The sequence below is a fragment of the Nematolebias whitei genome, chromosome 3, assembly GCF_014905685.2.
Source record: "Nematolebias whitei isolate Nwh7 chromosome 3, NemWhi1, whole genome shotgun sequence".
Lineage (NCBI taxonomy): Eukaryota > Metazoa > Chordata > Actinopteri > Cyprinodontiformes > Rivulidae > Nematolebias > Nematolebias whitei.
In genome coordinates this window covers 56,337,094-56,350,280 of record NC_056500.1, presented here as the reverse complement: position 1 = coordinate 56,350,280, position 13,187 = coordinate 56,337,094, and the positions used below count along the sequence as shown (strand labels likewise).

At 39.7% G+C, this 13,187-nt stretch overlaps 1 protein-coding gene across 1 annotated transcript in view; it reads left to right on the top strand.

Annotated features, from left to right (window-relative positions):
* The first annotated feature begins 12,291 nt into the window (after positions 1–12,291).
* exoc1 (exocyst complex component 1) overlaps positions 12,292–13,187 on the top strand; it is a 25,045-nt gene continuing 24,149 nt past the window's right edge. The window contains exon 1 of the mRNA XM_037675047.1: positions 12,292–12,353. The gene's annotated coding sequence lies outside the window, so the exon portion shown is untranslated. The remainder of the gene's footprint in view (positions 12,354–13,187) is intronic.

Below are 13,187 nucleotides of genomic sequence, written 5' to 3'. Positions count from 1 at the left end.
AGCGTTTTCTGCCACACTTTTCCCTTCCCACAGACTTCCCACTGAGGTGCCTTGATACAGCACTCTGGGAACAGCCTATTCATTCAGCAATTTCTTTCTGTGTCTTACCCTCTTGCTTGAGGGTGTCAATGATGGCCTTCTGGACAGCAGTCAGGTCGGCAGTCTTACCCATGATTGCGGTTTTGAGTAATGAACAAGGCTGGGAGTTTTTAAAAGCCTCAGGAATCTTTTGCAGGTGTTTAGAGTTACGTCTTTGATTCAGATGGTTAGGTTAATAGCTTGTTTAGAGAACCTTTTCATGATATGCTAATTTTTTAGGACAGGCATTTTGGGTTTTCATGAGCTGTATGCCATAATCATCAGTATTAAAACAATTAAAGACCTGAAATATTTCAGTTGGTGTGCAATGAATCTGAAATATATGAAAGTTTCATTTTTATCATTACATTATGGAAAATAATGACCTTTATCACAATATGCTAATTTTTTTAGAAGGACCTGTATGCTGGTATGGTAGTGACATACATGATACAGGCACATAGTGCAGCAGCAATAAACATATTAGTTGTCACAGACGTGGCTTGCTGCAATGTAATTGTCAATTGTTCATTATTATTATCAAGAGTTCAGTAATCTGACAGCTTGTGGATAATAACTGTCTTGGAGTCTTTTTGTACATGATGGCAGGCTTCTGTATCGTCTGCCTGAGGGTAGTAGACAGAAGAGTCCTTGTGCTGGGTGGGTGTGGTCCTTAATGGTGCTGCGTGCTTTATGCAGACATCGGCTGTGGTAGATGTCCTGGATGGTGTAGAGACTGCTACCAATGATGTCCTCTGCTGTTTGCACCACTCTCTGCAGCGCTTTCTGACTAGTGCAGCTCCTATAACACCCTTTGATGCAGCCTGTCAGCAGGCATGATGCATGCACCTATAGAAGTTAGTGAGGGTTGTTGGTGTTTGTATCAAACTTCTTTAGTCTTCTTAGGAAATAGAGTCTTTGTTGGGCATTCTTGACCACAGTGTCTGTATGTAATGTCCAGGACAAATCCGCAGTAATGTGAACGCTGAGGAACTTGAAGCTGCTGACCTGCTCCACCTCAGCGTTGTTTATGTAGATGGTGGAATGCTGGCCTCTACACTGCCTCCTGAAGTCCACTATCATCTCCTTCGTTTTGCTGACATTCAGAGAGAGGTTATTTTCCTGACACCAGCTGGTACACCTCATCTCTGTAGGCACTCTTGTTGTTGTCGATGATGAGGCCCAAGATGTTGGTGTCATCAGCGAACTTGAAGATGACATTTGAGCTGTGCCTGGCAGTACAGTCACGAGTGATTAGAGACTACAAGAGTGGACTGAAGACACAGCCCTGAGGCATACCTGTGCTGAGGACTAGTGTGGAGGAGAGGTGACTGCTGATTCTCGATGCCTGTGGTCTGTTGGTGAGGAGTCCAGTATCCAGCAGCAGATGGACTTCACCAGACCCAGTGTGGTGAGTTTGGAGACCAGTTTGGAGGAGATTATGGTGTTGAATGCTGAGCTGTAGTCAATGAAGAGCATTCTCACATTTGCCTTCATTTGCAGGCAACAATATTTCAGCATGAATAACTTATCATAAGGCATCACACAATTTTACAAAAGTATGTAGATAAAAGCACAAACAAAAACTTTAGAATGTTTTCATTACAAAGGAATTTGTCATAGAGGCCACAAATTATGTAGATCTAATTTATAACTTGATAAAAACACCTTCAAATGAAATTCTACTTCCTAAGAAAACACTTTACTATTCTGTCCAAAAAGTATTTTTATGCACTGTAAATGGGCAGCACGGTGGTGCAACTGGCAGAGCCGCTGCCTCTCAGCGAGCAGGTCTCGGGTTCAAATCCCAGTCAGGGGGTCTTTCTGGGTGGAGTTTGCATGTTCTCTCCATGCTGCGTGGGTTTTCTCCAGGTACTCCAGTTTCCTCCCACAAACCAAAAACATGCATGTTAGGCTGATTGGTAACTCTAAATTGTCTCTAGGTGTGAGTGAGAGAGTGAATGGTTGTTTGTCTCGTTTGTCTCTATGTGTCCCTGTGATGGACTGGAGACCTGTCCAGGGTGTCCCCCGCCCCTCGCACCTTCATTGCTGGACATGGGCACCAGCGACCCCCGTGGCCCAAAATGGAAAAAGCGGGTAAAAGATAATGGATGGATGGATGGATGCACTGTAAACATTTGTACAGGTGTTTTTGCCCAACACTCAGTGGATTTAAAATCCCCTCTCTTTTATCACCATATTAAAACTATAAGTCTGTAACTGCAACTCAATTTCTGCACAACATTTTAATGGGAAAAAAGAAATGTAGTTCACATTTAAAAAACACTAAAGAGACCATTTCATGATGCTGTCTTTGCATTAATAATGCAAGATCTTTTGCAGATCTACACAAGAGGCAGTTTATCATATTTGGCGATGTATGAATATGAAAGAAAATGATTTGCTCTTTTAGATGTGTTTTTGTTCTTGTTTGGAAGCCTATGTCAGATGTGTGATGATATTGTGAATTTACCAGATAGTGACAGAGGATGACACATTCAACTAGGACATTCCACATTGTCTTGGCACAGTAAGTTCAAATCTGTAAAGTTGTACCTTGAGGTACGCCTTGAGGCGTTGTGTGCAGATCACTGTCTAATCCTGGATTTGTATTTTCATCACGTCTGACTCAGTGTTGACACTCCGATGACTCCCTTGTTTATTGGATTCTTTAAAAGTCCCTCAAAGGCCTGAGTGGAATTAAACCAAATGTTATAATTGTTATTGTTCCTAAACATGATTATTGCATAAACACAACACTAAGTGCATCCATGCATACATGTAAATAAATCATTAAACTGGTTGTTTAAAGAAATCTGAATTTTACCATGGGTTAGCATTGCCACCTGGTGTTGTAAAAAGACCAGCTCTCCAGAAACTATTTACCAACAACATGTCCCCTTTTAGTCAGAGTCAGAGATTCTTTATTGTCATTCCACCACATGTGGTGGAGCAAAATTATGTTCACAGGGTCCCAGTTACATCCAACAATAAAATGTAAAAGAAAAACAATAACATCTAAGATATGAACTAAGAAAAACATCAACTAAATATACACTAAGCACTCATAACATAAAACATTGAACATCAGCACAAACATGAACATGAGTCTGTGAGCGGATGTGCACGCATGAACACATCAACATTGAAACAGATCAGCAGCAACATGAAACAGATCAGCAGCAACATGTAACAGATCAGCAGCAACAGGATGTGCTTTTTCACAGTGATTATTCTTTAGATCATAAATGTAAACCAATTTATAACAATTTTTAAAGCATTCCTTTAAAAGCACATTGCCTGCTGCCTTTCATGCTAGAGTTTCAGACTAAAATCCTCTTTGTTTATTTGTTTATTTAAGGATCCCCATTAGTTTCTACCGTAGTAGAGACTCTTCTTCCTGGGGTCCACACCAAAACCATTGCAATTAAATCAAGCTTTTACAAACATACAAAAAGACATAATAAAATACCCACGATAAAAACAAAATCAAAATATAAAAATTCAAATCAAGCATTACTAAATGATAAAATACTTCAAAGCACACAAGAATTAAAACACAAAAAATCACCACTTCCAAAGTTAACAAACGATCTTCATTTCCATTATACGTAAATTTATCATTTCATCAATTCAATTTTATTTCATTATCTATTATAGATTTTTAAAGATTCTTCTAAAAACTAACATGATCAGCAATCAATGTAATTACAGAAGGCAGCATGTTCCAATAAGAAATTGTTCGATACACACCAGTTTCTGCACTCGCTCTTGCTCAAGGCAGATGCTTTTCCTCTCCCTTCCCGATTCTCCTCTTCCTCCTGCTTTTTTGGCTCTCTGTCTGTGTCTCGGAGCTCCTGATACACATCTTCCGAATGAAAAATATTATTATGGACCTGGTGAGCTGGACTTTCAACACAATCAATAAAATATTTTCAACAAAACGACAGGGTCCTGGAGAGCCCTCATGTCCCGCTGAGACTCACGCTGCAGGATACGTCATGGACTCGTGGGGGGAAGTGAGAGCTGATGTGTCTTTCAGTTCTGTCTCAGGCAGTCACAGAAGACGTTTATATACATTGAATCATGATAGAAAGGTTTCTGCTTTTTGGCATCGGCGGGTTCCTATGTTATCAGCTATTAAGGAAGACATCGGCAGCAGTTTCAGCCATGACAAAACTGCCAAGTCTGTGTGAAGGTTTGGTTTGTGCTATGAATACTCAAAATCAGCTGATTTACGAGTTAACCGTAAGATGGAAGTGATTTGTGAGAATTGCAGCAGGCCGCCTGCGACTTCTAGGACTCGCCAACATGTTGAAGACAGCCTTGAATGAGGCTCATAGCATGGATCAGTGGAATGCCCACAAATCTGACCTTTTTGGATCTTGAAAGTACCAACAGGACTTAAGGCTGACAAGAAAAAAACAGTCTGCCTGAAGAAAATCAACAGTTGTGGCTTATCTGAATCTGACTCCCCCATCTGGCCTTGAAAACAGGCCGACTATCAAATTTCTCCTGGACATGGGTAAACTAAGGAAAAGCTTTGTCTATAACACCCCCCCCCCCCCCCCCCAGAGAACTTCTGTGCAGGCTTATCAAAACTGCTGGTTGACCAATCTTATCAGGACTATGGCTATCTGGAAGTACTTCGTGGACAAATCTCACCATCTTGAAGTCAAATGCATGTGCTTATAAATGTGCTTGCTGGTAGAGTTTTTTGATGTCTTAAATCGTGTCCTGATAGGACAAGATGTGAAGAGATCTTTTTTGTAATACCACTGTCCATCCTCATGGCCCTTTACATTTTTCTATCTAAAAAAGTATTCTGATAAAGAAGAGGCTGCGCCCCTGTAGCAGCAGCAACATGCACTCCGCACATCCTTCGGACGACGGTACGAACATAATCTCACTGTATCTTGGTACAATGATAATAAAGCTTGTTCTGATTCTGTTCTTTTGAGAGCTTTAGTCCTAGGCAGAGGTAATATAAAAGCAGCAACAAAGGCTCGTCTAGTATTAAAAGCAGGTCTATTGCAGGGGGGTAACTATGAGAAAAGGCTAAACGGTTTATGTGAAATCCAGATTTTGTGTAAAGAGAGAAGAAGACTGCATGCGAGTTTGTCACGGACTTTCATCCATGACAGGCATTGCTGCATGAAATTGACGTTTGTTCTAAAATTACATCCGAATGCTAGTCTTGTAGCTTTATTTTGAACTATCTGTAGTTTATCCAGATGTTTTTTGAAGCACTTGACCAAACGGCTGAACAGTATTGAAGTTGACAAAGAACTAAATACCATATTACTAATTGTCTTATTTCCAGAGACATAAAATGTGCATTACGCCAGATTATAGCAATGTTTCTGCTCATCTTAGTCACAATATTATTAATTTTATTTTGACCATAAAAGAGTTTTGTCTATTATGACTCCCAGTAGCTTAGCCTGTGCAGCTGTGGCTGAGTGGTTAGAGCAGTTGTCCTCCAATGCAAGAGTTGGGGGTTCGAATCCACCAACAGTCACATACCAAAGTGTCCCTGGGCAAGACTCTGAACCCCTCATTGCCTTCGATGTGTGTCCCAACGGTGTATGAATGTGATAAAGCTCTGATTGGTCTCTTTAGAATGATTTGTTCAGTTAGTATTGTAGAGATCTAGTAGAGTACTGTATGAATGTATGAATGGGTCAATGAGGACACAGATTGTGTAAAGTGCTTTGAGTAACTGGATTAGATAGAAAGGCGCTATATAAGTACAGTCCATTTACCATTTAACTTGTTCTATTTATTGTTTTTGTACAAAGCCGGCAGCTGTGGCTGAGTGGTTAGAGCAGTCGTCTTCCAATGTGAGAGTTGGGGGTTTGAATCCACCAGCAGTCACATTCCAAAGTGTCCCTGGGCAAGACACTGAACCCCTCATTGCCTCCAATGTGTGTCCCATTGGTGTATGAATGTGATAAAGCTCTGATTAGTCTCTTTAGAATGATTTGTTCACTTAGCTTTGTAGAGATCTAGTAGAGTGCAGTATGAATGAATGAATGTATGAATGGGTAAATGAAGCACAGTGTAAAGCGCTTTGAGTATCTTGATCAGATATAAAGGTGCCATATAAGTACAGTCCATTTACAAAGATTTGCAAATTTTTAGTTTGTCTTACAAATTATTTAGAACCCAATGCCATACACTTTGTTTTTGAAACATTCAGTTTTAACTTGTCTGTTACCCACTCAGAAATAGACAGTAGCTCTTGCTGTGATATCATGTTTACTTGATCCAAGCTATCAGAAGACACATGAATAGTTGTATCATCAGCATATACAGTCATGCATGTGTTGACTAATACAAATGACATATGTCATTTACAAAAATACTTTACTACAGAGGACTTCAGCAGCTACCTTGTTCAATTCCACATGGAAGGGATATATAATATGAGCAAATTCCATTAAACATACCACACTGTTTCCTTTCAATAGGATAACTACTCATAAAGTTAATAGCTGAGTGTTTGAAGCCATAAGCTGACAGTTTCATTGGTTATAGATCATGGTCAACAATATCAAAGCTGCACTGAAGTCAAGAAATACAACACCAACCTGTAGTTTTCCATCAATTTGCTTTAACCGATCATCAGTAAGAGCTGTCCTGGCGACATCTTTAACGTGGGAAATGACAGAGATTTTGCTGCTTTGGTCAAACCTTAAAAATAACCACATGCTTGATCTCATGCAATACTAAAAGATATCAGGCTCAGAGTATGTGTTGCAGATGACTATCAGCTACTGCCACATCAAATTACATCTCAATATCTTCAGAAATTATTCCGTTTAATTCAGTTTATTTATATAACACCAAGTCACAACAGAAGTCGTCTCAGGGAATAGATAGACGACAGCTCCAGCACGCTGCGTTCAAGCACAGCTGACAAACTGTTATTTTTCTTCATGCCAACATGTAAAATCAATCTTTACACGAATACACAGTCATTTATGAACACGTATACGGGCCACCAAAATGTAGATGAACAGATGCTCAGATATATTCATCAATTAACACGGATTCCTCATTTTTCTGGACTGAATAAAACGTGCATTGAATTTAATGAAATGCAAACGTGAGACGTCATTTATCTTTGACCCATCAAAATGAATGTGGTCATTTATTTACAGAATCAAAGTTTAACATCAAACATTTACAGTAATTTGGCAAATTATGAAAATAACAACAAAAGCAATCAATCAGGAAAAATCATACGGCCATGATTTTTCCGTTGCTTCACCACAGACATTTATGAAATCTGTACAATTATGATCTTAATCCACACTGCGGTGGATGAGCACTTTACACAGACATTTCTAAATATCTGGAAGAATATCTACTTGAGAGAGGAGTTTAAAGATGGGAAGGAAGTTTCAAGGGGGTGAAAGATGGTGTTTGAGGGAGAGTGTTGAACAGAACGGCACTCTCCGGGCTTTCTTCAGCTTCTTCCTTACAGTACACTTAGGTGGTGAAATCGACTCTTTTACCTGGAGATGTCTCAGGCGAGATTCCGTTTAACGCACCCTTTCAGCGTCTCCGTAGGATGGCTGTGAATCGTCCGGAGTAATGGCGAGACTGTCCGACACAAGCTCACCTCAGTGGAAATTGTTATAATCCCATGAAACTCGGAAGAGCTCTGTGGTCATGTCAGGGTCTTCCCGGCTCCCACAGCAACTGCACAGCACTAGGACATATCAGAACTGTCCGCGCCGCCGAACTTCTCCAACCAACAGAACCCCACAGAACTGGGCTTCTCCGCGCAGAACTGAGCTCATCCCAACTCTCACAGAACTGTGTAGACCAGGAAGTACCGACATTTTAAAGAGCTCTTTTCCCGGTTCATTTGGGAGTCTTCCCATTGGTCAGAACCGACCAGACGGGGTGTGTTTTGTGACGTAAGAGGTTAGAAGACAGCAAGAATTGTTATGGAACAGATCAGAAATGTTCTCAGAGACATAGAGAGTTTTGTTTAGGCGAGTTTTAGAAACAGGTGCCAACTCCTTCTGTTTACGTCTGAGAGGATGTAAACAAGACAGTTGTTCCACACATGTCTGCTTCGACTCCTGACCTTGAAAACGTACACTTGCTCATTCGAAGACAGAAGTCAGAAAATGCATAAAAATCTGTAACAGACCTTAACATGAATTCTAACTCTGCATAAGCAATCAAAAATCATTACACTGTTTCACAGTTAATAAAGTTGATTAGTTCACTGCAACATCTAAAATGGTTTGAACTAAGACACTTTGATTATCAACATTTGTAAAATAGTAATGATAATAAAAAGAGAGTGTTCTTTCACTTGAATTTTCAAGAAAGAAAGTCTCAGGATGGGTGAACCTGTATTTCTGGATTCAAATCAATGAAATGACAGTTTCTGTCCCACAAGGTTCTTAAGGTCAAGGGTTTTGACCTTAGGTTAGTTTTGACATCAGGTTAGGTTCACTACAGGAAGAAGCTATTATTTTTCAGTTCAGAGAGCTCAACAGGACAAAACAGTCCAAACATAAATCAGGTTCTAGTGACATTTTTAAAGTTGACACAGAGCTAGAGGCGATAGGAATGTGGGTTTGAATTTTTCCCAAATTGAAAATTTTTTATTCATAAAGAATCTCATGAAGTCATCACTGCTTATAGTTGCAGGGAGACATGAATCAACAGAGATATGATTTTTCATTAGACTAGCTATGGTACTGAAAAGGAACCTGGGGTTATTTTTATTCTCATCAATTAAAGATGAATAATATAAAGTTCTAGCTTTACGGAGCACTTTTTTGTAAGCCAGCTATCTCTCCAGGATAAGTAGGATTCCTCAACGTTAATAGAGCCCCATTTTCTTTCTAGCTTTATAGATGACTGTTTTAAAGTACGTAATTCAGAATTGAACCAAGGAGCTAATCTCCTCTGATTGATTACTTTATTTTTCAGAAATTAAATTAAGTATTGAATTATAGTCATGTTGTGTTGGTTTTTGTTGATAAATTGAGACAACCTTCTTAATCTGGGCTGTCTCCAAAAGGGTAGGGGATTAGGCTGCGCTCAAACTGCAGCCAAAATCATTTAATCAGATTTTTTTTGGGTGGGTGATTTGTTGTTGTTTTTTTCCCATAAGCAAAATTTGATATTTTTGGACAGTCTCAAATTCAATTCAAGTCACTCTTATGTGGTGCTAAAATGGATAAATATCAAAAGTTTTTGCAAAAGCGACCTGTGATCAGGGCAGCACGGTGGTCCAACTGGTAGAGCTGCTGCCTCTCAGCGAGCAGGTCCCTGGTTCAAACCCCGGTCCAGGTGCCTTTCTGGGTGGAGTTTGCATGTTCTCTCCGTGCATGCGTGGGTTTTCTCCGGGTACTCCGGTTTCCTCCCACAGACCAAAAACATGCATGTTAGGCTGATTGGTGACTCTAAATTGTCTCTAGGTGTGAGTGAGCGAGTGAATGGTTGTTTGTCTCGTTCGTCTCTATGTGTCCCTGTGATGGACTGGAGACCTGTCCAGGGTGTACCCCGCCCCTCGCACAGTGATTGCTGAACATGGGCACCGGCGACCCCCGTGACCCAAAATGGAAGAAGCGAGTAAAAGATAATAGATGGATGGATGGGTAAAAGAAAATGGATGCATCTGTGATCTCAATAGGATTTACCTGATTAAATGTTAATAAATAAATAAAAGTAGGAACTCTCACACACAGACCAAACCAAGCATGAACAAATCATTAAAAAGACTGAAGTCTGGCTGCTTGGATTAATTTAAATAAAGATTTTAAACAGTATCATAAGGCATAATACTTCTACTTTTAGAGATTTGCTTGTGCAACTCATATTAAGATAATTCAGCTGTCACTGGTGCCATTTATTTTGTCTCCGGGAGGAAACCAAGTAGGTATCTCTGCAGCCAAATTCGGAAGGCGTATCTGGGCGGACATATCTGATTGGACTATAGGAAAATGGGCGTATCTGGGCGATCATATCTGATTGGACTATATGAAAATGGGCGTGTCTGGCCGGCCGCATCTGATTGGACGATAGAAAATGGGCGTGTCTGGCTGGCCATATTTGATTGGACAATAGAAAAATAGGCGTGTCTGGCCGGCCACATCTGATTGGACGATAGAAAAAAAGGCTGAACGATAAAATGCCGTAACCACAGACACATTATGTCTAAAAACAAGGCGTTATTGGCAGATTGTGTTAACCACAGGCATATTATGTCTATGGTGTTAACCGGTTCGACATTAGCGGCGTCTCAGGTTCAACACTGGCGGCGTCTCGGTTCGACATCGCTCCAGTATACTGCCGCGGCGTCTCCATAACTTCTTTTTTCGACTCTCTTCACACAGAACTTCCGGTTACATTTCAAAATAAGAGCAACATAACTGGGTAGTGGGGGGAGCTAAATGTTAAGTTTTTTTTAATACCAAGCCATAACATTAAAAAACAAATTCCATTTTGGTTGTTGAAAAATGTGAACAAAGTTACAATCGATTCATAAAGAAAGAAAAATATTAATGATACTTAAACTGGCCTTGGGACAAAGAATGTTTCCTTTAACTTCACATTTTCTTGTTCAACCTGCAGTCACTGCAGATGAGTGATTGTCAGTTTCTGTCAGATTTCTGCAACTGGAGCAGGTATTTCTGTTTACTGGTTCACTTCCTCAGCTGTCTCACATTTTAAAGGTCAACCCTACTCCATGTTTCAGTAGAAAACAAGCACATTTAGGAGTCAGTACATACCCAGACTTTTGGCCCACACACCTGTACCCAGTTGCCTATGCTGCATGATGAGATCATATTTATCCATATTTTAGAAATTACATTTAGCTTAGTCGACAAAACAATACAAATGAAGACTGTCTGTCTTAAAAAAACTCTTGGTTTTGCAGTAAGCAGCCTGATTTCAAACTGACATCTTGGCCAAAGGTAAAATAAAAATCTTTGTGTTCTCAGAAAAGTTGTTTCAGGACCTCCAATAAACTTATGTACACATCAAAGCACACAAGACAGATTCAGGAATTCTCTTTGTTTTCCAGATTTCACATTTGTTATTACCTTAAAACATACTCAGACAACATTTGATGCATCATTGAACTTTTTTTATTGTGTTTATTGGGACATCCATTTTTAGAAGTCATCGTAGCATCTGTTGGAAACACAGAACATAGTACAGTTAGGGTGTTGCTAGTTGTTACTTAATCCTGGATTGGATTTTAAAGTTAATTTTGATATTTTTTTCACAAGGAAAAAAAAAGTTGATTTCCTAAAGTTTAACTATAAATGAAGGAATTTGTGCATTCAGGTAATTGAAAATTAAGTAATTTCTCTAACATCCAACCCATTTTAGCCACTGAGCCATACCAAACACCCATAATCTATTCTTGAATGAATTATTGACTATTATTGACAAATTACATACTTTTTATTGAATAAGTTATTACTCATTATTGAATCATTGACAATTTACACTCATTTTCGTGTTAACTCATGTTGCAACAAGGTCAGCAACTTTTGACTATTACTATGAACTATGTTAAACTTTGGAGGCGATTTATTTTGAAAGGCAACATCAGATGTTGGTCAACATTGTTGAGCAACATCTTGGGGTCTTCTAGAGTCAGTCTGAAGTGAGAGTGGTCCCTGACATGGCAGAAAGACATAGATATAATTAACAGCTTTTATTTATTTATTTTTCAGCTAATAACAACTTTTATTTATTTGTTTTTCATATTTTTCAGTTATACTCAGCTTTTAAATATTTATTTTTCAAGTATTAAGAACTTTTATTTTCAGCTTTTATTTTGAAAAGCAACACCCAGTTGTTGTACACGTGCACAGTGAGAGCAGCTGTGGAGGTTCACTTTACCTCAGTGCGTTACAACAACAACGAGAGAACGGTCGAAACTATCGTGACCTACAATAAACGTACTTCAATAAAATGCATAAGTGAAAACATAACATACTTTATAAGTACAATAAATCATATTTCTTTGTCAAACATCGCAAAGAAACGTTACCTCATCAATAATCCTCGTGACTTTGAGGGTTACCCACAGCCAATCAGTGTTCGCCGCCGACAAACGCCTATTCGCCAGAAACGCCTACTTTTGGTCTGCAGAGAACCCCTTCTCGAGGAAACCGACACATTCAGTGGGCGGGGCTTTGAAAGTGTCACGTGACATTTGCGGCCGAGAACCCGGAAGTGAGTGCAGCGCTTACAAGGGCTGGTGATTTGATCAAAAAACGGTAACTGCTGCGTTAAATATATAAACCTTCTGTCATTTAAATAGCGGACATTGTTATTGCCATAACTGTATTGTATATTTTTTCGTTAGTGTAGTCACAATGCTTGCTTGACGTTTTCAAAACGCTCATTTGATGCTAACCGCTGTTAGCCCAGGATGTTGTGAGTTTCTAATAAACTAAACTAGTTTTGTTTATATGCTGCAGAAACAGATTTAAGATACTTTAAAACACCCTTCATTAGTTACTGGTTGTATTTTATTGCTCAAGTTACGCAAATAATGTCACCTACCGCTGTACAGTTTATAACAAAAGAATAAACGAACAGTAAATATTATACTTACCGGCAGATACGTTTTATACATTTCCAACCAAAAGTATTCATAAGTTTTTGGATTAACAGCCTTTAACCTGGAATATGTTGTTGCAGTTTATTTAAGCTACAGGACATATAAACTTCATTCATCCATCCATTATCTTTTACCCGCTTCTTCCTTTTCGAATCGCGAGGTCACTGGTGTCCATGTCCAGCAGTCCCTGAGCAAGAGGCAGGGGACACCCTGGACAGGTCTCCAGTCCATCACAGGGACACATAGAGACAAACTGGACAGGTCTCCAGTCCATCACTGGGACACAAGGAGACAAACTGGACAGGTCTCCAGTCCATCACAGGGACACATGGAGACAAACTGGACAGGTCTCCAGTCCATCACAGGGACACAAGGAGACAAACTGGACAGGTCTCCAGTCCATCACAGGGACACATGGAGACAAACTAGACAGGTCTCCAGTCCATCACAGGGACACATGGAGACAAACTGGACAGGTCTCCAGTCC